General features: G+C 43.7%; 1 long non-coding RNA gene across 1 annotated transcript in view; it reads right to left on the reverse strand.

Annotated features, from left to right (window-relative positions):
- The window catches only part of LOC146784448 (uncharacterized), a 49660-nt gene that overhangs the window by 469 nt on the left and 24186 nt on the right, over window positions 1–25005 (reverse strand). The window lies entirely within an intron of this gene.

Genomic DNA, 25005 nt, shown 5'->3' on the forward strand with positions numbered 1-25005 from the left:
GCACAGAACACTAGGATATAACTTTGCAAATTTCATACCTCAGGTTGGACCACACTGTAAAATGTGGAACACTGATTATTTTTCCCTCTCAGTATTCCTGCAACCAGTTCTTAATTTGAGCCGTGGTTTTCAGTGCTCAGTACCGCCACTTAATTGTCAACACCAGCACTTATAACAGTGTGCCACATGGTGACGCTGTTTGCCTAATTCAGAGATAAGCACAACAGCAATCCTTTATTAATTTAATACACATTATATATAACCAATATCTGCCGCCCAAGCCATTCTGTTACCTTTGAATGCCTGGAATAGTCTTAACTGTCACACTTGTAGGAGTGCGATGGTTATCAGTTGTATTGACACGGAATTGGCAGCACCGGCATTGCAAACTGCAGTGGCCTCCTGACGAGGGCCTTGGCACTTTTTTTTTTTTTTACAAATGAAGCACTGCCTACGAACTTATGGTCTTACCATCCTTCACCACTTTACTCTACGATAAAAACATATGCCGTGCTTACCCATAACTCTTTGTCATTCTCACGCCCCTTTCCCCTGTAAGTCAGCATCATTACCTTTGCGCCCCCCACCTAAGGAACTCCATTTTTTCCGAGACCACCACCTAGCGAATGTCATTCATTTTGAACCCCCACCTGGATGCCATTCTTTCAAGCCCCCACCACCGCATAGGAAACACCATTCATTCCAAGACCCCGGCAGAGTGAACACCATTTATTCCCAACCCCCGTCCTGGCCTTTCTCAGCTTCTGTTCGCTTTCAACAACAAGGTCTCAGCAGTTTTCCTCCTTCACTGGACGAGAAAGCTGCCCCTCCCCATGATTTGAGGGGGACCCACCAGGTCGCTGCTGCTAAACTGGACATAAAGGTCTATGGTTTGTGGATGAAGTGAAACGTCGCAGAGAAAAAAGGGCAGCGCCTCTCCCCATCTCCAAAGAGCCAGCCCACGTGGTGAGGCTTCCCTCTGCGGTATCCGCCGAGGAGGCCTCCATTCCAGGGCCTCGGTATTTACATGGATACACGGGTTATTGCCAAGTGAGGCTATTACAGTGTTCGCGGTGACATTAATATGAGTGAATGCAGGAAGGAGGATGAAATAAAACATATCCTATTGAAAGGAAACGAGCGCTCCTTAAGAAAGGAAAACACACATAGGAAAGACGTGGGCATATCAGGATACAGATGGGACGCTGGGGAGCCGCGCATTCCACAGGTCTGACGTGATGGGAGCCATGTTTGATACTGGCCGAGTGCGCACCTGCAGATCAGGCCGCAGCACTGACATCTACCGGAAGTGCTTGTGTTGTATTTGAAATACCATTGCCAACTGCTGCAGCAGGGAATAAATCAAGCTTTGGAGGTGGAGGCGGTAGAAAGGGGGAGCATTATTTTGAAGTGCCTTAACTGCCAAACGAGACGCCTTGGACCTGCGATCCAGGCGTCCCCTGCGGCCCTAAACGTACTGGGCCGCTGCAGCTGGAACAGAGGCAGAATAGCAACAGATTCCGATGGACATGCCGGTGCTCCTGAAAAGGCCAGGAGAGTAGGGCAGAGTCAGTCGTGTTTGTCTAGCAGTTATACTGGGAGAGACAGTACTGCTTAGCCCAGAAGTCGAAGCGGGCGGGATCTGTGGGGACCAATGTGCTCATACATTATTTTTATGTAAGAAAAAGAGATCCCCTACCTTTGTTAAAAGGCAACCGTGTGGAATGGTTATTTCGGACAGTTGCGATGCATCGGCTAAAAGGATAAGGGGAGAATCTTCAGGGTAAGAAGAAAACTAAGCCATCTCGCCGAGTGCCTGCTACCTGAAAGAAATCTAAATGTGTGAAATTGGTTAATCTGCACATGTAAGGCTGCTTCAGAGGCGTTATTGGTTTTAATGGAAGGTTCATGCTGACGAAAATGTATTCCTATTGAGAGGTAATGTAGGTTTGCTATGAGCTTAGTTTTAGAGTGGGTGCTCTCTAAGGACAGTTATAAAAATGTACAGTCTGACTATGTATCACTAACATTTATATTTTAAAAACAGTCTTAATGTTAAACCTAAATATTGTAGCTCATTTTGTGGAAGCCTATATCATCCTGTGAGTAATACAAGTTTAAAAATAATGACTTACATAGTCACAGTGCTTTTTGTCACAGGCTGGGATCGCCTAGCACTTAAAATGCACAAGGCACTCTTCCCCACTGCATCAAGCAGGATGCAATTCAGTAACTCCCTGGTTGCACACACACAGGGCCTCATTCACAAAGATAAACTTACACCTTTGCATAAGTTTACTTTCTATTGGTATTAGCAAAGCTGCATTTTAATAGTAAGTTTACGACTGCAGTCGGGGTGGAGAACTCCGCACATATAAAGCACCCCTGTTTTGGGTGAAGGAAAAGCTAGTTCGAATTTCCACTTTTTTTTTTTAGAGGTTTGAGTGATCTTAGGCAGAATACCTTCCAGACGAACCTCTTTAAAATTAGCAGTCATTGAAAATACTTCTGTTAAAAAAGGGTACGATAGCCTAACAAGAGGTGTCACACCTGCATTCGCCCTTGTGCAATGACTAATTTACTGTTTTACACTGACGTTTAGTTCAGCCTTACCTTTTTTCCCTGCTCAGCCTGTCATGCATTGACAAAACAGCCAACTCGCACAGCGCCAGCGTGTGTCCCACGATGTTGACACAGTCAACCAGTGATGAGCCACTATCAGTGGTAGGCAACGAGAGCTGGAAACCCCTTCACTCTTTGGGTTTCTAAATATATATTTGGAGGCTATTAAAAGCCAATGTCCTTTAAGTGGTGTGAAAACACCCTAGCACATTGGCAGCAGCCTCAGGCCAATGGGGGCAAAGGATGGGGCAAACATGCCTCTCAGGCAGTTCTCAGCATCATGTCCTGCCAACTCCATGGCTACACCCATTTTTCAAAACGCAAATTTTATGTTGTAGTTGGCAGATCAGGATTAGGGTTCAAAAATTGTGTAGCATTGATTTGGCTAAACCTGCAGTCGTTGTCCAGGTGAGCGAGGTCAGTGAGTGTGGGACGGAGTTACAGATGTGGCTAAAAGAACAAAATATTATGCAACTTTTTGTTGGTCTTTCACTTTCTGGTAACTACATATAAATTAATGCACACACCAGAAGTGAAATAATTCATGCAAGTTAAACGGATCAATATTTTATGTTATGAAACTTCTATTAGTTAATATGATCACTGCAGATTCTGTGAGCCTGAGTCACAAAGCTAAACATACAATTTTGCATACGTTTACTCTTTTTTGGTACTTATAATACTGCATTTTAATAGTAAGATTACGACTTCAGGGACTCAAATAAATTCCCATTCTACAAACCTACAAACCTAGCAGCCCACAACTAAAATATAGGTAAAATAATTAAGTATCCCATAAATTACATAATTAAAATCAATTAAATAATTAACAATTAATTGTTCATTCATTATTACCTAATTTGCTTTCCACCCTATTCCCCTACAAAACCTAACAGCCCACAATTAGCATGTAATGAACATAAATCAGTATTACATAATAAATATCAATCATATAATTAAAATAAAACGTATTAAATAATTATTAATTATTACCTCATTAACTTCCCACCCTATCTCCCTACAAACCCAACAACTTGCAACAACCCTAGAAATTACTATTAAACATGTATTCAAAATTCTAACTCACTTATAATTCTAATGTATATTAACAATAGTAACACATAAAATGAACATACCAACTGAAACACCTTAAAATAATAATAAAAAAGAATGTAAACACTATATTGGTGAAAATAATATTAACAACATGGACATTATTTACAACAATGCTGCTTACCTCAAAATACAATATTATTCTCAACGATATCTGTACATCACAATATCTGTGTGCCATGATATTTAATTCCTGATATTTCTGTCTCCTGATATTTTTAAATTGATATTTTGTCTAAACACCCCCTGATTAATACCAGAAACTTCCTTACTTAATCTGAACAATGCAAAAATGACTGAAATGTTAATTCCTCACCAGACATTTTCACAATATTTTCTGAATATATTCTATTTCAGGGCACAGAAAATCATGTCATAAAATACCGCAGAAATGGCATGTCCATTATTAACAGTCCCAAGAGCCCTTTCTACATTATTTGGAAAAGATGTCCTGCGATTAGGAGAATAACTGGAAAAAATATTGCTTTCAGCAGTTATTACCACACATCCACCACAACCCCAGCAACAAGACTGCTTTTCTGGAAATAACTGGGAGTTGTGATGGAGTACTGTTGTACCCTCCCACCCCCCTCATTATTTGTTTCCAAATGTCTGTACCTATCCAGAGAGGAAGAAAGCACTGCAAACCACTTCAGCATACATTTTACCCTCTGGAGTATTACTGGGAGGTTTAAAAGGACCCTCAAAAGCACTGATTACCAGTGCCCCTGTTCTGTATGCGATATTTATTGCACCCAATAAAATTAAATATCTCAGGGTTCACAGTTTATCGAATGTGATACATATCTCTAATTAGAAGTTAAGCCTTTAAAAATGTGGCATAAAATGAAGAATTTGCTGCATTTGGCACCAAACTCTGCATGGCCCAGTATTTTCTGAGCATTTTCTCCAAGTAAATGTTAACAGATTTGACTTGCCGATATGTACATGGAAATCGTAAGATACCCTGTAATTGCTGGATGTGGTAAACTCTGCACAACTCATAATTCCGACCCCCTGCTTAAACAGAGCTTTGCACAGGGGTCAGAGTTTTTTGTGATCAGGTCCAAAGTGTGGCTTGTGGCTTGCTTCGATTGGTCCGAGTCATGTGATTGCATCTAGACTACTCAAACATTAGGCATTGTACCCCTGATCTATGGTCTTTTGGGCTGATGGCAATTTGTTGTTGTATTTGTGCTCCTCAGGTAAGGCACTATACAGATTTAATTTATAGATACTTGTCCAGTGTCTATGCCCCACTCTTGTAATGATGGAGATTACCAACCTTTCCCTGACTTCTTCCTTTGAAAAAACGTGCGTGGCTTTAACCCCTTTGAGATATGCGTGGCAGTTTTTAATATAGTGCTATCGATGCTTATACACACAAAGACAAATACCAAAGCATTTCCCCCTTTGTCTCATAGTGATGCAATTCCAGCCTGATCCATGAATGGCACATCTCCATCTCTAGTATGTCCATATTTGTGCTCACCTATCTTGATAAAAGACATATTTGACCAACCGATCAGAAAACAGAGACATGGAAGAGCACTTATAGTGAGCTGTTCAAAAGCGCCTTGCATCCATAGCCTAAATACCACTCATGGCATGCTACATTACCAAAGACACCTATGCAAGCATGCCTTGCTTATTTCATTCATGTTTTCTATCAGGGCTGTCCAATGTAAATCCAGGAGGACCAAATCCATTCCAAGTTTTTCGAGATGTTCACACAAGATCAATATATGTACTCGGATTCAAAATGGAACTAATTTATATAGTCAGTGGTTATTCTAAAAATGTGGTACGGCACAGATTTGGCCCTTCTGGACCAATGCTATACAACCCCCAATTATAGGATCATGCAAAGTCATGACAATTGATACCCCAATCTACCTGCAGCACTTTGCACACTAAGACGCCTGATGTACTATTATTTAATTTGACAAAAGTGGTCCCAAATTCCACACCGTTGTTTTGCAAATAGTATTTTGTGAACTGACCTATGTACTAATACTTCGAATCGCAAAGGTTCGCTGAACAACCTGCTTAATTAATATCCATTAGGTAGGTCACAATTTAACAACCCATGTGACTAGCTGCGAATACAGGGATGGTGGCCTACAAGCAAAAGTAGACCACCATTCCAGTGAATGTATTTCAATATGGATTTTTTTTTTTTTTTAAAACAGCCAAAGCCCATGTTCCTTAAAGGAGCGATTGATGCTTTTTAAAAAAAGAAATGTTTTCAAGGGGAGTATGCAGTGGTCCCCTGGATCACTACCTACCCACAAAGGGGAAGGGGTCAATTAACACGCCAACCCCGGGGGGGGGTGACTAATTAATGGTTTGCAATCGCAATGGTAGTCCTAAACCAATGATAAATTCCTTTCCAAATCTGAAATAGGAGAGGATGCCACTTTTAAGGCCTTTCCTATCCATAATTCGGAAGGGATGTCAAAAATCTTTTTACAGAGGGGAAAGAATTTTCTGACTCCTAACAGGGCTTTTGTACATTAGGTTTTTGAGAATCGCACAACTTGTCATCGCTAAAGGCCTTTGTATCGGGGTGACCAGAGACCAGAATGCGCCTGGTTAACAAGAGTTAGGCTCTATCTTCCATTTTTCCATTTCTGCTCGACAGGATTTGCATACTGCATGAACAATTCCATTTCTTCTGACTCAAGGGTGTGAGTCGTTGCCCCTTTTAAGTGATATGGTTTTCCTTTAAGATGTAAGATCAAAAGCAGCTGTCTTCTGCACGTATGTGCTGTAGGAGATCTTTGCAATGTTTGTCTCAGAGGAATCACTTGGTTTCTACTATTATGATAGTTGTTGTTGTCTCTGATTAACTAGTTGGATCCTGCAACAAGTGACATGTGGAATGGTCGTCTCCTATGAGCGATGTGCTTTTCAGTCATTCTGGATGGATGCAATTGATGTTGCCAAGTAATTACACAGTTTTCTAATGTACACAACAGTTGAAGCTTCTGGCTTGATTGAATTATTTGCACTGTTCTCTAACATTTGCAGGTTCAACCCAAATCTTTTGTGTGCAGCATACTAGGATTTGCAAAAAGGACAACTGATGGACAGAATGCAGAACAATGGCATACATTCACCCCAGTACAGAGATCTGGGCCTAAATCCATTTTTTTTGCTCACCATGCCATTCCAGTTTGAACCCAGCCATATGCAAATCAGTCTTGACACTGTGCCTAATGGGCACAGTCCGCCCGAACTGCCAGGCCAGATCCTCCCTGGACTGGAATCAAGTATCCGAGGACCAGTTTCGGGGTTTCACCCCTTATCAGCCAGGTTAGCTTGATTCCAGTGAAATGGAGAGCACGGCACCCACGTCTGGGCAAACCCTTCCCACTCGGGGTGACAAATGCAAAAAAAACTACTGATGGACAGAATGCAGAACAATGTCTTGCATTCACCCCAATCCAGAGGTTCTGAAGCTTAAAGGAAGCAAGATTCTAGGGGAGGATATAGAGGTGAGGGAATAGGAGAGCAGTAGAGGCTGGACATCAGCAAAGGGAATTTTGCTATCTTTGTGGGCCTGCTGAATTGCAAGCGTAACCTTGAATTTCCTCATGTTGCTTAACCTGCTCCTTCAAGTCATATTATGTCGTCTCATGGAAGTCCCCATCATGGTTCTGTGGAGCAGCTCTTTTCACTGACCATTAATCTGTGTTCCTGTATGGTGAACTGTGACGCGAGCAAAGTTTTTCAAAAATGGGTCCTGGCCTGATAGTCTTCAATCTTGCACAGAAGTTGAATTTGTAATCACTGGCATTCCGTGTGACTCCAGGTCCAGTACGATGGTCTGACCTCACGTTGCATTCTCTGAAGGGACTGATGTTTTACGTGATTGGTGGGGTCACTGTATCTGTGGTAGCCTTCTTGTTCGCCATTAAGTTCCTGCTAGAGCTTGTAGTCAGCTTTCTCCAAAATGAGGACCGGGATCTAAATCCATTGTTTTTTTGCTCACCGTGCCATTCAATTTCGGGCTGGACTGTTCCCATAAGGCAAAGGTTCAATACTGATTTGCATAGGGCCAGGTCTAAACTGTGGTGGCATGGTGAGCAAAAGAATGATGGATTTAACCTAGATCTCCTGACTTGGGGTGAATGTTTTGAATTGTTCTGCATTCCGTCCATCAATTGTGTGTCTTTTGCATACTAGGATTTGTCATCAACTCTGTAAAACAGGGCTCCCACTGATAACTGGATCCATGTGATTTCCACAGAGGTACGGGATAGATTAATTGTACCTTCCTTATTCTATAATGACCTTCCTTCTAAAATAATGACCCTCTGTTAAGGTGTAGGTCATGTTATAAGCAGACAAGAGAGTGATGCAATCTGGGGGGCAGCCAAGCAGAAAAGCCATGCAAAGAACTAGAGGCAATAGCTGCAAACATTGCTGCTACCTGATATTTTGGGGGGATATCTAGCAGAGATCCAGTTCCACAGAGGTCATTCATACCACAACACTATATGCCCACATCGGGCATCTAACACTGGGTATCATGTACAATACTATATATACAACAAGCACATTGCAAACCTTATTCAAGCTCCAAACAATCATACCTCATACTGAAGATCCAAAAGCAAAAAGCATAGCTTGGCAGACCGCTTGCACCTATGTATATAGTGTACCTGAATATAAGCAGGGCCAATGGAAATATAAGGTGGCAGCAGGGTTGACTAAATTATACAGCAAGAAAAAGGAAATTGTGCAGTATAACACAGTAGATTTATTTATAGTGTCACTTCATTATTTTGTAATTTTTTCACAAGGTAATACCGTGTTGGCAAAGATTTCACCTTATTAGTTTCAGTTTACTAAACAAATACAGAAATAAGCAACTGAAAAATGACCAATTATCCATTGCGAAGGGCCTTCCACTTTGCACAAACATATGTCGCAATGTTTTTCGTATTTTAGTAACTTTTGACCGTTTGAGCTAGAAACAAAATTTTCTTTTGGTTAAAATCTGCAGATTATGCAGCAGATGATGGATTATGTAGCAAAAGCTGCAAATCCGTAATTCAGTGGAAAATGCTGAGGCCAGAGAATCACATAATTCCATTGGCCCCGAGTATGAAACATGTATACACATAACAAACAGAGGCTTCTCTTAAACATACTAGAACAAAGTCTGGCCACTTTAGCAGCAAAACTACAACACATATGGTGACCAGCTTCTATTATGTCCCTCAGTTAATCACTTGTAGGCATACTACAGGCTACAATTAGCAATCTATGCATGGACATATATTGGCCACCACACTGCATGTCCGATATTACCGACTACTTCTTTGAGTTAATATGCAGTCTTGGCACCTCATATAACTATCTGCTGGTCATTGGGGGTTTCAATTTTTGGTACAAACCTCCAGCAAATTCCAAGGACAAAGGGGTTTGTTAACCTCCTGTCTTCTTTATCTTTCACACAACTGGTCCAATTACCTACCCATGCTAAGGGGCAAATTTTGGATTTGGTATGGTCTCACAACATATCTACCAACAAGTATTGGTCCTCCCTTGCATATGGTCAGAACCCGACCTCATTACATTTGAAGCCTTTCTGAGGACTGGCACTGCATTGAGAAATACGTGCTTGAGCACTTTCCACAACTGGAGCACATTGAGGGCCAGATGTATCAAGCCTTTTTCCCGTTCGCAAATGGGTCGATTCACAGAATCGGCCTGTTTGCGAACAGGAAAAAGCCTTTTGGGATGTATTATCCCAAAAGGCATTCACAAAATAGGGAATTCCAAAAATTGTGATTCCCTATTTTGCGAATGCATTTAAGGAATCATAATTTGCGATTCCTTAAATGAAATGCAGGAAGTCAAAAAGATTTGCGAGCTGCCTTTACGGATTCACAAATTACCACCAACTTCAAGTTGGTGGTAATATGCGAATTCCATGAAAAATGCACTTTTTTTGCATTTTTCAAGGTGCTATGTGGCGTACATACATGCCCTAAGGGCATGTATGTGCACCACATATGCACACATGCACATTCCAGGGGTGCAACAGGGTGTCCATTTGGCACCCTTGCACCCTTGAAATTGCATGTGCAATTTGCAAGTACCTATTGGGTACTCGCTAATTGCGCATGCAATTCCCATTCATTCCTATGGGCCTCTAGGCACATAGGAATGAATGAGAATCCATTCCTTATTTGCGACTTGCAATTTGCGAGTCGCAAATAAGGAATATGTAGGAATCGCAATTAATATTGCGAAACCTACATACAATGCATTTTGCAATTCCATAATAGCGAATCGGTAAAATTCGCGATTATGGAATCACAAAATCCACTATTGATGCATCTGGCCCTGAATCTCCAGGATATCGCTAATACCCTCCATGAAACCTGCCCAGCCCGAGCTCCTTTGTTGAACAGACATCTCTTGTTTTTTTTTATTGGCTACAGCACATCTGTGATGTACATGTCCCAGAGCGTACTTGAATAATGCGCCTTTCTTCTAAACACACTCCATGGTTCAATGATGAAACGAAAGTGGCAAAGCTCAATCTATGCCAACTTGAAAAGCAGTGGTGCAAGAACTATGGCACTTTAGGAAGATAACATTTTAGTGAGGGCTTGAGGAAGTATGAAAGCTTGCTCCTCACTACCAAATCCTCTTTGTATTCTAACCACATTAATTTAGTGGCAAATAAACAAAAGGAAAATGTTAAGATGTTAAGTAAACTCACTTGTTCCAGGTAGGTTACACAGCAGATGTGCAACACAATCAGCACTTTTTCCAGTGAGAAAATTAAATCAATTAAGGATAGAATTCCGATCACTTGTCTGCCTCAACAACCTGAGAAGAATGCGGACTGTGGCACCATTCATTCTCATTTCTTAGTACAGTTTCCTCAGCACCAGCATGAGACCCTTATTTCTCTCATGCACATGGTGAAAACAGATACCCTGCTGGACTTCTGCCCCCATATTATTTTGTGAGCTTTGTCTATCATAACAGCCAATTCTCTGTTAGACCTTTTGAATAAATCATTAGCTCAGGGCATTGTTCCTGACAGATTTATAGTTGCTGTGATACTCTCCTTGCTGAGGAAGTCAGGCGACGATCCTAAGCTGCTAAAAAAATATCGCCCAATTTCACTTCTCCCCTATGCAGCCAACATTTGAGAAAGTTTTGGTACTCAGGAACTAAGCAGGTTCCTTTATTCAGCCAACTTTCTTCATCCATTGCTGGCTGGTTTCCGTCCAGGCCACAGTACAGAGGCAGTGATGCTTTCTGTTCTCGAGTATCTATGATGGGAGTTGAATTCAGGACATGTGTCTGCACTAGTTCGCCTAGATTTATTCTCCGCCTTCGATACTGTCAACCAGGCGATTCTGCTGAATTGTCTGATGGTGGTTGGTCTATCAGGTCAGGCTCTAACTTGGATATCCTCCTTTCTAGGAGGCTGCAAACAGGATGCACCATTTGGCCCCTTTTTTCTATTAAAACCCATGTCAACAGTGGTGCCAGGGTTCTAGGCTCATCTCTTTTGACTATCAAAATATAGCAGTATGGGGGGCCTTGGGTTGCAGCCGGCGAGGATGGCCGCACATTGAGTGCGATCAGCTAACCATCACCAAATAACCCCTTTTTTAGATCCGTCACAATATGTTCAGGAGGACGCATCAAGGTACGCCGACACCGGTGGTGAGAAAGCAAAGCGGGCGAACAGCCCCAAGAGCCACGGAGAAAGGCAAGATCACAGAAAAACAAAACACCGAGGCAGCACCTGGTAATTCAACATGGCGCCAGCTGTGCCCTTCAATTAAGTGAGGTACGCACCGGCCTGAATATATCCAGTCTGGGACTGCAGGAGATGTGTGGGACTTCCCTGTTGAGACCCTGGGAAGCATAGTTGCAAGCACGGTGACGCCGCCCCAAAATAGCGCTTACGCCAGCAATGCGTAGAGCCGGACGGAATCACAGAGACTCCTGAGTGGCGGGGGAATAGCACGAATCAAGCCCGGTGCTGCAAGGCTAGCGGGGGCAAAGAGACTGCCTCAAGTTGAAGCAGTGAGGCGTGCAATGCGGCAGTGCAGAGGGCAGCAAACAGGGCCTATATCTGGGTCTCCTCCCCACCCAAGGACAAGACAATCAGAAAAGGGGGAAATTTAAAACACCCAGGGATAGAGCCAGTGGAGATATTGCCCCGTATGCATGCCAGATCAATGCTGAAGCCCACATGAGGCAATCAAAGACAGAGGTAACCCCCACTAAAAGCCAGAGACTAGGGGAGCAGCAAATAAGATCCAGGAAAGCGCTAGGTCCTAGTGGATTTCCGGTCAAGATTTTGAAGATCCTAGCTTAAAAAATTACACAACATATGCTCAAAATGTTTGAGAAGGTGAGGGAGAGAGGCTCACTGCCTAGTGACCAGTGTACAGCAACACTTGTTGTAATACATAAGACAGGTAGACCCCCAGAGAGCTGCAGTTCATATAGACCAATCTCGCTTCTAAATGTAGAAGCAAAGGTGCTTGCCAAGGCCCTAGCAAATAGCCTAATGACGGCCCTGGCCACCATTATTCATGGAGGCCAGTCTGGCTTTATGCCACATAGAAGCACCTGCCACAATCTGCGGCGGCTGCACGTAGTCTTCCACTTGACGGAGGCCCTTCCATCCCAGAAAACGGCGCTGATGTCTTTAGATGCCACAAAGGTCTTTGATAGTATATAGTGGTCGTATTTATTTGCTATGCTTTCCCGGTTGGGCTTTGGCCCGAAATTCTGTAGCTTGGTAAGATTGCTTTACCATAATCCATTAACTAGAGTAAGGGTTAACAGAGCACTATCATGAAGTTTCAAGCTGCGCAGAGGCACTAGACAAGGCTGCCCCTTATCGCCTCTGCTCTGGCATTGGAGCCATCGGCACACTGGATCAGAGACCCGATGATTTGGGGCATTGCAGCACCAGGGGGATGGGAGGAACGCATCTCCCTGTACGCTGACCATATCCCTATTTCTATCGAGACCTTACTTTTCTATAGCAAGAGTCCTCCACATTTTTTAACTGTTTGGGAGCTACTCAGGTTAACCCATAAATTGGTCCAAGTAAGTGATATTCTCCTTGTCGAGTCCCTCTCTGAGGCTCCCAGCGAGCTGTGCCTCCCTGATAGCTATAGAAGGCTTCAACTATCTAGGCATTTACGTACCGCAAAACCAACAAATATTTCTGCAAAGAAACATTTTACCCCACCTGAATAGGCCGCACACGGACATAATACATTAGCACATTCCGCTGCTGACTTTAATGGGCAGAGCAGTGTTGTATAAGATGATGACCCTGCCGCGCCTCATGTACACTCTGCAAAATACCCCCTACACGATTCCAGCAGCACTTTTCAAGCAGCTAGCCCAAGAACTACACACACTATTATGGCAAGGAGGCACGCCCAGAATAGCCCTACATAAATTTTAAAGAGGGATCTACGAGGAAGGCCTGGCGATCCCGGACATTAAACTTTACTACTGGGCCTCGCAACTTAGGGTAATAAACAAATGGGTCTATGCAGCTAGAGAGGAGCCAGCCTATAGAGTAGATAGAGATGCAATGCCAGGTGGGAACTACAAGTCTTTATTATACACGAGAAAGATAGATCCAGACTGGCCAACACACACAACAGTAGTAGTTAAATGCCCGTAATGAGGCGCATAGGTGCCTGGGATGGCAGCCCCGACTGGCTGGCTTGACGCCCCTGTGGACTGAAAGAGATTGCCATGCTTGAGGGGTTCAGGAGATGGCAGACTATTGGCATAGGACATTTGGGAGATGTGTGGAGGGATGGAGACCCCTCTCCTTTTACGTCCTCCAGTAAGAATATGCCCTGACCCCCTCAAAAAATTCTCCTACACAAGATTCATACATGCCCACAAACCCACATACAATGAGGCATGACTATACCTGATCACTCACCGTAGGAAGGCAGACTATTAGTGGACCCTATCCCAGATAAAGCGACATCCACAATATATCTCCCTTAGGAGAGCATGTATAGATGACCTGGTCAGAGGCCCTGCAGAACCCCAGAGATATAGCAATCCGAGCACGCTTTAGGCTGGTGCAGCTTAAAATATTACATTGCACATAGTACCCCTGCATGGCACTACACAGGTGGGGGAAGGCTCAGACGGCACTATGTGTAAGAGGCTGTCAACAGGAAGGCTCCTTCTTCCATATATGTGACTGCCCAGTAATTAGCTCCTTCTGTAGGGAAGTAACAGCGGTAATGTCAAGGGTATTGATGATTAAAGGGGAAGGGGACTGGCCTAGACATAATGTACTCTGGTTGGCACTTTCGGCATGGGTGGCAAAATGCTATATAGCGAGACGTTGGGGACCATCCCTCCCCCAATCAGCGGCTGAGTGGGAATCTGACTTGGACTGGTGCCAACAAGTGGAAGAAGTAGTATATAAAAGCAGGGGATGCTTGAAGAAGTGGGAAAATATGTGGTCTCCTTGGAGAAAATATAGGGGAGTGTGAGCTTCCTAATACGAAATCATATGAGCCTCCAAGACAAAATGTAAGCTGGACGCAGCCCACTTCATATCCAAGGTAGAACGGCAGAAGTCTATCATATTGTTTTAATGTAATTGTACTCTCATGACTCCATCATGTAATAAAGTTATTGTCAACCTTAACCCAATGATGTATGTGTAATCATTACTTATCTAATGATGTCATGAGCAAGTTTAATAAAAAGAATTATATATATATATATATATATATATATATATATATATATATATATATATATATATATATATATATATATATATATATATATATTCGAACAAGAACGCTTTAGCCGTCTGAAGCCGGTGATGCACTCCGAGCCGGTAAGTTTTCAAATAAGCTTTATTCCACCATTGCTGACAAACCGGTTTTGGTCTTTACGACCTTTTTCAATGTCAGAGTTCAATTTCCAATTGCTTTCTTAAATACACGGATGTTAGTGACATAAAGGACAGACTATACTGTTTGACTGAACATTCAGAAAGGGCCACTATGCTCATGAATTGCAGCAATGGTCGCCATGTTGGAATTGCCTTTGGCCAATAGCCTACATATAATTCCAAAATCACTGGTATTGTAACCAACGAAGTTGTTGTCAGTCATTTGCATATAATTGTTAGCAGTTTCTTTGATGATATTTTTTGTCCACTGTGATTACAGTTTCTAATACAAACATTATTCTAACAATTTTGTTGGTACCTTTATGTTACGAATTATTAAGCCCTGAATGGGCTATGACATTCTTTTCACCATTAATTTCCATTCGTGAAACACCAACGTGTATTATATGGAAGAAGACGAAATAAGAAGTGAAAAATGGCTCTACAATACTATGTTGAATCAATTCAAATAAAAATAAATATGAATATAAGATAGCATAAATTTCATACATTTCAGTTCATTTCAAAATTATAGTTGCTCCCTATGCCTAATGTCGTTTTGATATTTCTTGAATATTGCATATGGAGAAAAACTATTGTAAAAGTGTATACTCTAGCTGACAAAGAGGAAGAAGCGGAAAAAAGGGGGGGGGAGGGAGGGGGAAGAGGGGAAACAAGGAGGAGAGAAAGGGTTGGAGAAGCAAGCATATACACCTATACATATATATACAAATATCAGTATGTATACCAAAACCTGCCTCATTTATATCTTGTTGTTCTTTCTTTCTACATTAGCCTACGTGTACCCACAGTTCCTCTTCGCTATTCAAGCCTGAAGGTGTCATGGTTCTCAGTTCTAGAATAAATCTAGATTCTAACTGGCGCAATCTCTTGACCCTGTCGCCGCCTGTTTGTCTTACTGGAATTTGGTCCAGACAGAAATAGCTCAACAAATGGCTATCACTTTGATGATGTAAAGCAAAGTGACGTGCGACTGGATAGTTTTTGTCGTTATTGGTGATGGCACGCATGTGCTCCAACACCCTTTTTTTTGCTGGATGCACCGTGCTTCCAATGTAAAGCAAGTTGCAAGGACAACTCAGGCAGTATACCACAAATTCTGAGTTGCAGTTAAGGAATTTGGGGATCAATTTTGCAGTCGGTCTACCTGGGACCTTATATTCTTTAACCTTCTTACTGTTTTTGCAAGCTTTGCATTTAAAACATGGGAAAAACCCTTTGATTTCATTTCTGCTTTTGATGTTCTTTTCGAAGTGGCTGTGTACTAGTAGGTCCTGTAGAGACGTATTCCTTCTATATGTGATGCTAGGATGTTGGGGCAACTGTTTGCCTATGACCATATCCGCCCTCAAAATTTTCCAATGTCGGTTAATAATTTGACGAATCTGAGGAGAATTCCTGGAAAACGTCAAAATCAACCTAGTTATGTCACCTTGTGGCTCATCCTGTTTTTTTGCTAAGAGCAGGTTCCTTTCTTTCATATCTGCTCTGACTTCTGCTGCTTTCAGTGTTTTTGCTGGATAACCTCTTACACTGAAGCGTTTGATGGCTTCTTTCTTAGATCCTTGATAATTTGTGTCTAGTGTGCTGTTTCGTTTTATCCTTAATAACTCTCCATAGGGGATGCTATTCACCAGGCATCTTGGATGTTGGCTGGTAAAATGTAAGGTTGCATTGCCTGCTGTGGCTTTTCGGTATAACTTGGTCATTAATTGCCCCTCACTCACATATACCAGTAGATCTAGAAAGGCCACGTTTGAGTCACTTATGTTACTGGTGAAGTGCAAATTATAGATGTTATGGTTCAGGAGATCTAGATATGTCATAAATTCTTGATGAGACCCTTTCCAGACGATAAAAATATCGTCGATGTACCTAATCCAGACGGCGATTTTATTCAGCCAGGGCTCATTTGCCCCGTACCAGGCCACGTGCTTCTCCCACCAGCCCACGAAAAGATTCGCGTAGCTGGGGGCGAAGCACGTGCCCATCGCGGTACCTTGTTTCTGGACATACAACTGATTACCAAAAAGGAAAATATTGTTGTGTAAGCAAAAGGTCATAAACTCCATGATCATTTTATTGTGTTCAATATATTGAATTGATCTTGTTTTCAGAAAACTCTCAACTGCTTCTAAGCCTTGTATATGATTGATACTGGTGTATAAACTAGTTATATCCATGGTTACCAACATATAGTTCTCTTCCCATGGTATGTCCGCAATTTGTCTGATGAAATCAGATGTATCTTTAACATAGGATACCAGATTACCAACAAAGGGACTCAATACCGTATCAATCAATGTTGAGGTGTTCTCCAAAAGGCTTCCTTTGGAGGACACGATAGGTCTTCCAGGAGGATTCCTGTCATTTTTATGCAATTTGGGGATGTGGTAAAAAGTAGGAATATTAGGATGATCTGTTCTTAGGAATTCATACTCATCTTGATGTAAAATTCCATTGTCCCGCCACTAATTAATCAAATGATAAAATTCTAAGACACTCTCATTACATTGCTGTCTAGAAATTTTATTGTAGCAGTCCACATCACCAAGTTGTCTGAGAGCTTCCAACTCATACAATTCTTTATCCTGGACAACGACATTACTGTCCTTGTCTGAGGGCTTAATTTCCAAGGATTTGTCTTACTGAAGTGATTTAATGGCCTCACGTTGATTTTTGGATATGTTCTGTAATTTCACCTCTTTATGGTTGGATGCAATTCTCAATTTGTCCAAATCCTGGATGACCATTTCCTGAAAACTATCGATCATATCAAATCCTGTTTTTGGAATGAAAAAAAAAAATATATATATATATATATATATATATATATATATATATATATATATATATATCTTATCTACTGGCGGTCGCAAGTAGATAGTTATAGTTAGGACCGAGTTCCCATAGGAAATCTGAAAATTCTATTTTGAATAACTTTAGCGCCGGTTGACTTATCTTCGTGAAATTTTCAAAACTAATGGGGCGCTCTGCTCAGCTACTACCCTGAAAGTCTCAGGGTGATTCGTCAAGCGGGGGCTGAGAAAAAAGAGGGGTCCCAAAACGCGTTTCCCAAATGCATTTTCCCATAGGACCTTTAGTCGAAGGTACAGCCCGAACGGCTGAACAGAATTACTTGAAATTTGGCAAAGAGGTAGTCCTCAGGTCAGGCATGTGCCTTTTGCTTAAATGGTGTAAATCCGTTCAGTAGTTCCTGAGAAAATCAAAAGTAAAATCACATATATATCTGGGCGGAGCCTAACCACACATCTCATCGTGAGATCTGATTGGCTGTCAGCACTTCATCCAAGAAGTGTTGGCAGCCATCTTGGGACCAATATACATGATAGCACCTCATTAAAAAGCATTGCAGTTAATAGAAGGTTTTAAGACTTTAGTTACATTATAAATCATTTGTTGATGGTACCATACTCATTTTAGGAATTGTGGTGTGTTCTAAGGTGATTTTACCATGTGAAAAAGCCTTCTGCTGTGATATCATGAATCATGTTTGAGAGAAAACTATTTTCTCATGCTTTTCCCACAGAGGTTTGGAAGGTGATCTATAAGCTAACTGAGGGCATATTTTCTGTAAATTCACATCATCTTTCTCAGTCATGTGAGAATGAAGTCTGACATTCTCAGTAAAACATGTACATCCAACAAGGGCAGAGACTGTCAGTTGATTCCTTTGTGTTCTACTGCAGCTTCCCAGAGTGTTCTAAAGAACAACTAGAGCGCTAACAGTCCTACTTATGACAAACGTATGGCACACCTGAAGCCACCTTGGTTGGAATAAAGTGGTAATTCTTAAAACATTTAATTTAAAAAGGAACACAATGAGGGGGTTCATTTTGCCATAGAAAGTATGATTAGTGCTGCAGAAAGAAAATTTAGGGATATTTTGAGTGACTTCTCAAATCCTCTTCTATTTCATTAAAAAATCTGACATGCAGACTGAAACATGCACTTTCAATACCAGCAGCAGACTTCCCTGGTGAGCAGTAGCTTTACTACAGTGATCTAATAAGCAACTAGAGTGCTAACATTCTGAATTTATGACAAATTTGTGACACATCTGAATGCCTTCTTGATGGAATCAAAGTAAAAAACTGAAAGTATTTCCTACTGAGGAGACTGTAGTAAATGAGGAAATTAGGAAACATCATAACAAATAAGTCTCCCAAAATGGCCACCAGAGACAAAAGAGCCCAAATGTAGCCCAAATATCACCCAGATGTAGCCCAAGTATAGCCCAATGACAGAATGTCCCAGAGTGTTCTAACGAACAACTAGAGCGCTAACAGTCTTACTTATGACAAAAGTATGGCACACCTGAAGCCATCTTGATTGGAATAAAATGGTAACACTTAAAACATTTAATTTACAAAGGAACACAATGAGGGGATTCATTTTGCCATAGAAATTATGATTAGTGCTGCAGAAAGAAAAATTAGGGCACATTTTGACTTCTCAAATCCTCTTCTATGTCATAAAAAAATTCTGACATGCAGACTGAAACATGCACTTTGAATACCAGCAGTAGACTTCCCTGGTGAGCAGTAGCTTTACTACAGTGATCTAATGAGCAACTAGAGTGCTAACATTCAGAATTTATGGCAAATGTGTGACACATCTGAATACATTCTTGATGGAACCAAGTAAAAAACTGAAAGTATTTCCTACTGAGGAGACTGCAGTAAATGAGGAAATTAGGAAACTTCATAACAAATAAATCTCGCAAGATGGCCACCAGACACAAAAGAGCCTAAATGCAGCACAAATATCACCCAGATGTAGCCCACATGTAGCCCAATGACAGAAGTGTTCAAAACACTTATTTTTTGTGTATTTGCAGTTTTATATAGTGCAGACTTGTCAGGTATTGGAATGCTTTACATGAGCATTGGTTACATCACACAAGATCAAATTTATTTTGGTTGTAGACATGGGGAGATTAAGTGATTTGACCACAATCACAGAATGTTGAGCTGAAGCAGAAACTCCAACCTGGGTCCCCAGTTGCAAAGTCTGCAGCTCTGGAAGTAACACCACATCCTCTCGCCAAGGTGCAACATTTAATCAAGTGGTCAACTGGATAAAAAAACAAAGATTACAAATAATTTAAAAGTTCTTTGTCGCTATTTGAAAACTCAGAAAATATGTCCTCATTTTAGTTTTTTAGAGCACTAACCATAATTTTGATGCAAATAAGACCCTCTCATATATGTAATTTCTAAAGGAGATACTCTGGGTATTACAGTTTTGATTACATCAAGATGACGTCAGGCGTTCCACACTTTTGTAATAAATATAGAATGTTAGCAATCTAGTTGTTCATTGGGATACTGTTGAGAGGCAGAGGCCAGGGGCACGGACTCTGAAAATTGAAGGCAGGTAGGAGAGTGCAGAGGCAACAATTTGACCACACTGGGCAGGCAGGTAGGGCAGTGGCAGCACAACAGGCTATGGAGGGCAGTGGAAAGGGGGGCAGGGGCAACAAACCAACAATACAGGACTGGCAAGAGAGGCTGTGGCAATATAATAGACCATTGTGGGCAGAAGGAAGAGGCAGTGGTACTACACCATACATGCCAACAGACCCGTTTCAGCCAGGAAACGTCCAATGTTTTTAAGCTCAAATGGGCTTTATTTGATCTGTCTCCTGTCTACAATCTCCTCTTTTGCAATGTAACTCAAAGGGGAAAATCAATACCCCAGTTTTTTTTCAAAATCTCCCTCTTACCAAGTTCAAAATGTTCGCAAGTATGGTACATTGAATCATGGTAGGCAGGAGGAATTGGGGTAGGGACATGGACTCGGATAACAGAGGACAGGAGGGACATGGAGAGGTGCACCAAACTGACCCTACAGGGCAGGCATCAGGGTTTGCAGCAGCACAATACACCACACAGCGCATGCGGTACGGGAGTGCAGCCCAACAATCCATAGAAAGCAATAGGGAGGGGACAGGACCATGCACATGGACAACAGAGAACAGATGGAAAGAGGCAATGGTAGCTAGCTGACCATAATGCACAGACAGGAGAGAAAGCTGCAGCATAACAGACCATAAAGGGCAGGAGGGACGGATCAGGGGCATTATAATGGAACAGACAAGCCAGGAGGGAGGGAATAGGGGGTCTGCACATGGAAACAGAGGGCTGGGGGCAAGGTGGCAGGGCAGGAGCAGCAAGATGACCATGGAGGTCAGGCAGGATGGGCACTAGAAACAAGACACACCATGGAGAGCAACAATGAGACTATGGTGGCATACACACAGACCATGGAGGGAAGGTGGGAGGGGGTCAGGGGCAGCTAGCTGACCACACAGAGAAGGTGGGAGGGGCCATGGCAGCACAGAAGACCATGCATGGCAAGCGGGAGGGTTAGTGGCAGCACAATGGCTATGATGGGCAAGAAGGAGGGTGCAGGGGCATGCACAAAGGACCATGGAGGATAGAAGGGAGGGTCAGGACCTGGGCACAGACAAGAGAGTTCAGGGGAAGGGGCCTCACAACAGACCGCGCGGGCAGGCAGGAGGAGCAGTTGCAGCACAACAGATCAGGGAGGGCAGAAGGGTGTGGCAGTAAAATGGACCATGGAGGACAGGAGGAGGAAGGGGATAGGGGCATGGCATGTGGACAGGCAGGGTGGAGGTGGCAGGGACAGGTTACAGTCATCTGACAATGCTAGGCAGGTGGGAGGGGAGTGGCAGCTCAACGGAACACTCAGAGTAGATAGGAGTGGCAGGTCCATGGAACATAGTGGGCAAAAAGGATGGAGCAGGGGCATGCCTCGCCCAGCCGTTTTTTACTCCCGGTTGAGGCGGCGGCGGGCGCCATCTTGGGTGTGGGCAGGGGCTGCGCTCTAGTCGCGCTGGCCTCCCGCCCTCCCAGACTATTTTAGCAGGGTTTCTTCAGCTGCTCGCTGCCTGTTAGAGCTCTCCCTAGAGGGAGGACTAGGGCTGCGAGCTACCACACGAGCAGCATTGAGTCTCTGCTTTACCAGCGCTATTAACTGTGATTTTAGATCGTGTTTTGTGACTGATGCAATTTTATTCTGAGGGGGGCTTTTATTCCTAGAATTAAGTGGGAATTGTTTTTGAGGTACTCTGACACCCCTACACACGGTACTCTCTTCGCTGACAGCCTCGCCCAGCCGTTTTTTACTCCCGGTTGAGGCGGCGGCGGGCGCCATCTTGGGTGTGGGCAGGGGCTGCGCTCTAGTCGCGCCGGCCTCCCACCCTCCTCATCACCTATAATATGTGTGTAGGGTTCAGACGGCGCAGCGGGCTGGCGCAGCGGGCGCGTCGGACGCGCGCCGAAGCCGCGCCTAAGCCAAGCCCGTATGCGCCCGTCCGCGGCCGACCGTGGCCAGGGGCCCAGACCCCTACATCTCGGGCGTGCCGCGGGCAGTCCTACACAAGTAAGAGGCTGCGAGACCTTGGCCCCGCTGCACTCACGATCTGTCGCCACTTGATGGAGCCACTTGACCTGGGTCCATGTCCTCATTGTACATTCAGAGGGAGGTGTCTATCGCCTGCCGTCCCTGACCCTGAAGCGATTATTGCTAAAGGGGGGCTCTTAAATTGTAGATCCTTCAGCAAACATTCCCTTCAGCTGTGGGATCTCTTACTAGATGAGGACCTGCATATATTATTTTTAACTGAAACCTGGTTAGGAGAACATTCTGATCCAGATATAGTGGATACCATTCCGCCAGGTTATACCCTCCATAGACTTGATAGAGAAAAGGGAAGGGGAGGTGGCATTGCCATCATTGTCAAACACCCTTTTGAGTGTGTTCTAAAACCAGTAAAAATTGATAACTGCGAAGCTGGTGAATTTAACATCAAACTGACCCAACACGAGGCAATTTCGGGCATTCTAATTTACAGACCTCCTGGCTCTCTGGGCAACTTCCGAAGTAGTTTACTGGAAGGGGTTACTCAGACTGCGATCAAACACAATAAAGTGTTGGTGTTGGGTGATCTGAACTTACATCTAGAGGATCCCCTACAAAAGGAGGCAGAGGACGTTCGTCTAGTCCTACAAGAACTACAACTGGACTTGCTAAGTGTTGCAGCTACACATCAGAGGGGTCACTGTTTGGACCCTATCTTAGCTAGTTGGGACTTGATAAAGGCACTTACACCCTGTCAGCTCCCTTGGACAGACCACTTCTTGGTCCCTTTCCAATGTTTTTACCAGCCAGTTAGGGCCATTGAGAATGGGATGGGAAATATTATGAGACGTAAATGGAGACAATATTCTCAAGAAAACTTCATATGCGCCATCCAGAAAGCGCAACTACCGCTTGCTATGGACAGTGATCAGGCGAATAATGAATTTAATCAGCTTGTGACTGCCACCCTGGATGAGCTAGCCCCCATGAGTAAGGGTAAAGCAAGAGAAGGCAGACAACGTACTGCCCCATGGTTCACTCCAGAACTCCAGCAAATCAAGTCTAATTGTAAAAAACTTGAAAGGAGCTGGAGAAGGAACCCGAGCGAACAAGGTAAAAACAGTTATAGCTTAGCACACAAAAGCTACCAGTATGCGGTGCGTAGAGCTAAAGCTAAATATTTCCAGACACGCATTGAGGCGGCCGAGAGCTCCTCACGCGAACTGTTTAAAATATACAAAGAAATATCTTTAGTCTCCAGCTCTAACACCCCCCTAAGGGCCACCGTGGAGGGATGCAATAGAGTCGCTAACTTTTTTTCCAACAAAGTTAAAGCTATTTATGCCTCCTTCCCCCAACAACCAGATAAGGGCATAGATTTCATAGCAGGCAGCTCGCCTGTGGCCCCTGACTCCTCGTTGCAAACTTTCGAGGTACCCGCCGCTGACAGGCTAATAAAGATCTGTCGCAGTGTGAAGTCCGGTTCCCCTAACGACCCGGCACCGGCCTGGGTCATCTCAGAGGGCCTGGTAGCCCTGGAACCACACATCAGACACGTCTTACAGACCTCCTTTTCCACGCAACGAGTCCCTGAGGAGTGGAAGAAGGCCATAGTACTGCCAATAAGGAAAAAACCGAATGTAAGCATGGAAGTGCTGGAAAACCTCAGACCTATCTCCTTATTGCCGTATGTGGCGAAAGTGGCTGAGAAGGTGGTCAATGCTCAGCTTACTGAGCACCTGGAGAGAGGGAACTTACTACATCCCTCACAATCAGGATTTAGGGCGGGCTACTCTACGGAGACAGCTCTCCTACGGGCCACTGAGACTTTAAGAGCAGGGGCGGATGCAGGACATACAATGGCCCTGATCATGCTCGACCTCAGCGCGGCTTTTGACACCGTAGCGCATTCCATCCTGCTACGGTGTCTGAGCGAAGCTGGGGTCGTGGGTCCTGCGCTGTACTGGTTACAGTCATTTCTCACTGAAAGATGTTTCCAGGTACAGCAAGGGACATGTCGTTCGGTCGAGATGCCACTAGATCAGGGAGTGCCTCAGGGCTCAGCATTGAGCCCTACTCTTTTTAATCTCTACATGGCCTCCCTGGCGAAGGTTGTACAATCATTTGGGGTGGAATTGGTGTCTTACGCCGACGACACCCAGCTGCTGATTTCCCTATCGCAGAACACCGCCAACACCCCCACCAACTTTAAGTCCTGTATGCAGGCACTAGCTGAGTGGATGGACTCCCACTGCCTAAAACTCAATGGCTCTAAGACAGAGGTGTTGGTGGTGGGGGGAAAAAGCAAAAACTGGTCAGCCGAGTGGTGGCCTCCATGCCTTGGCCCTACCCCCATACCTTGTGAGGAGGCTAAGAATCTAGGAGTCTGGATGAATTCCTCTCTCTCCTATGATGGCCACATAAGGCGTCTTGTGGGCAAATGTTTTGGAGTACTAAAGACCCTAAACAAAACCTTAGACCTCCTACCCATAGCGGCCAGAAGGACACTGACGCAGGCACTGGTGACCTCTCGGATGGACTATGGAAACATCTTGTTCCTAGGGGCCACCGAGGGCTGCCTGGGCCGCCTGCAAGTTATCCAGAATTCCGCCGCTAGATTGGTGCTAAGAAGACCTAGGAGGGCTAATTCTCAAAAGGCGCTGGATGCGCTTCACTGGCTGCCTGTGAAGAAACGTGTGCTGTTTAAGTGCCTCCTCGTCTGTCACCGAATTGTCTGGGGCAGGTCGCCCGCCTACCTTAGAGATCTAGTCTGCCGCTACGAACCAACAAGGACCCTCCGGTCGGAGGTTGCCGGGCTGCTGACAGTCCCCAGGATAAGGAAGGCTAGAATGGGTGGACGATCTTTTGCGTTCCAAGCAGCTCAA

This window comes from Triturus cristatus, chromosome 11 (assembly GCF_964204655.1).
Source record: "Triturus cristatus chromosome 11, aTriCri1.1, whole genome shotgun sequence".
NCBI classification, from domain to species: Eukaryota; Metazoa; Chordata; class Amphibia; order Caudata; family Salamandridae; genus Triturus; species Triturus cristatus.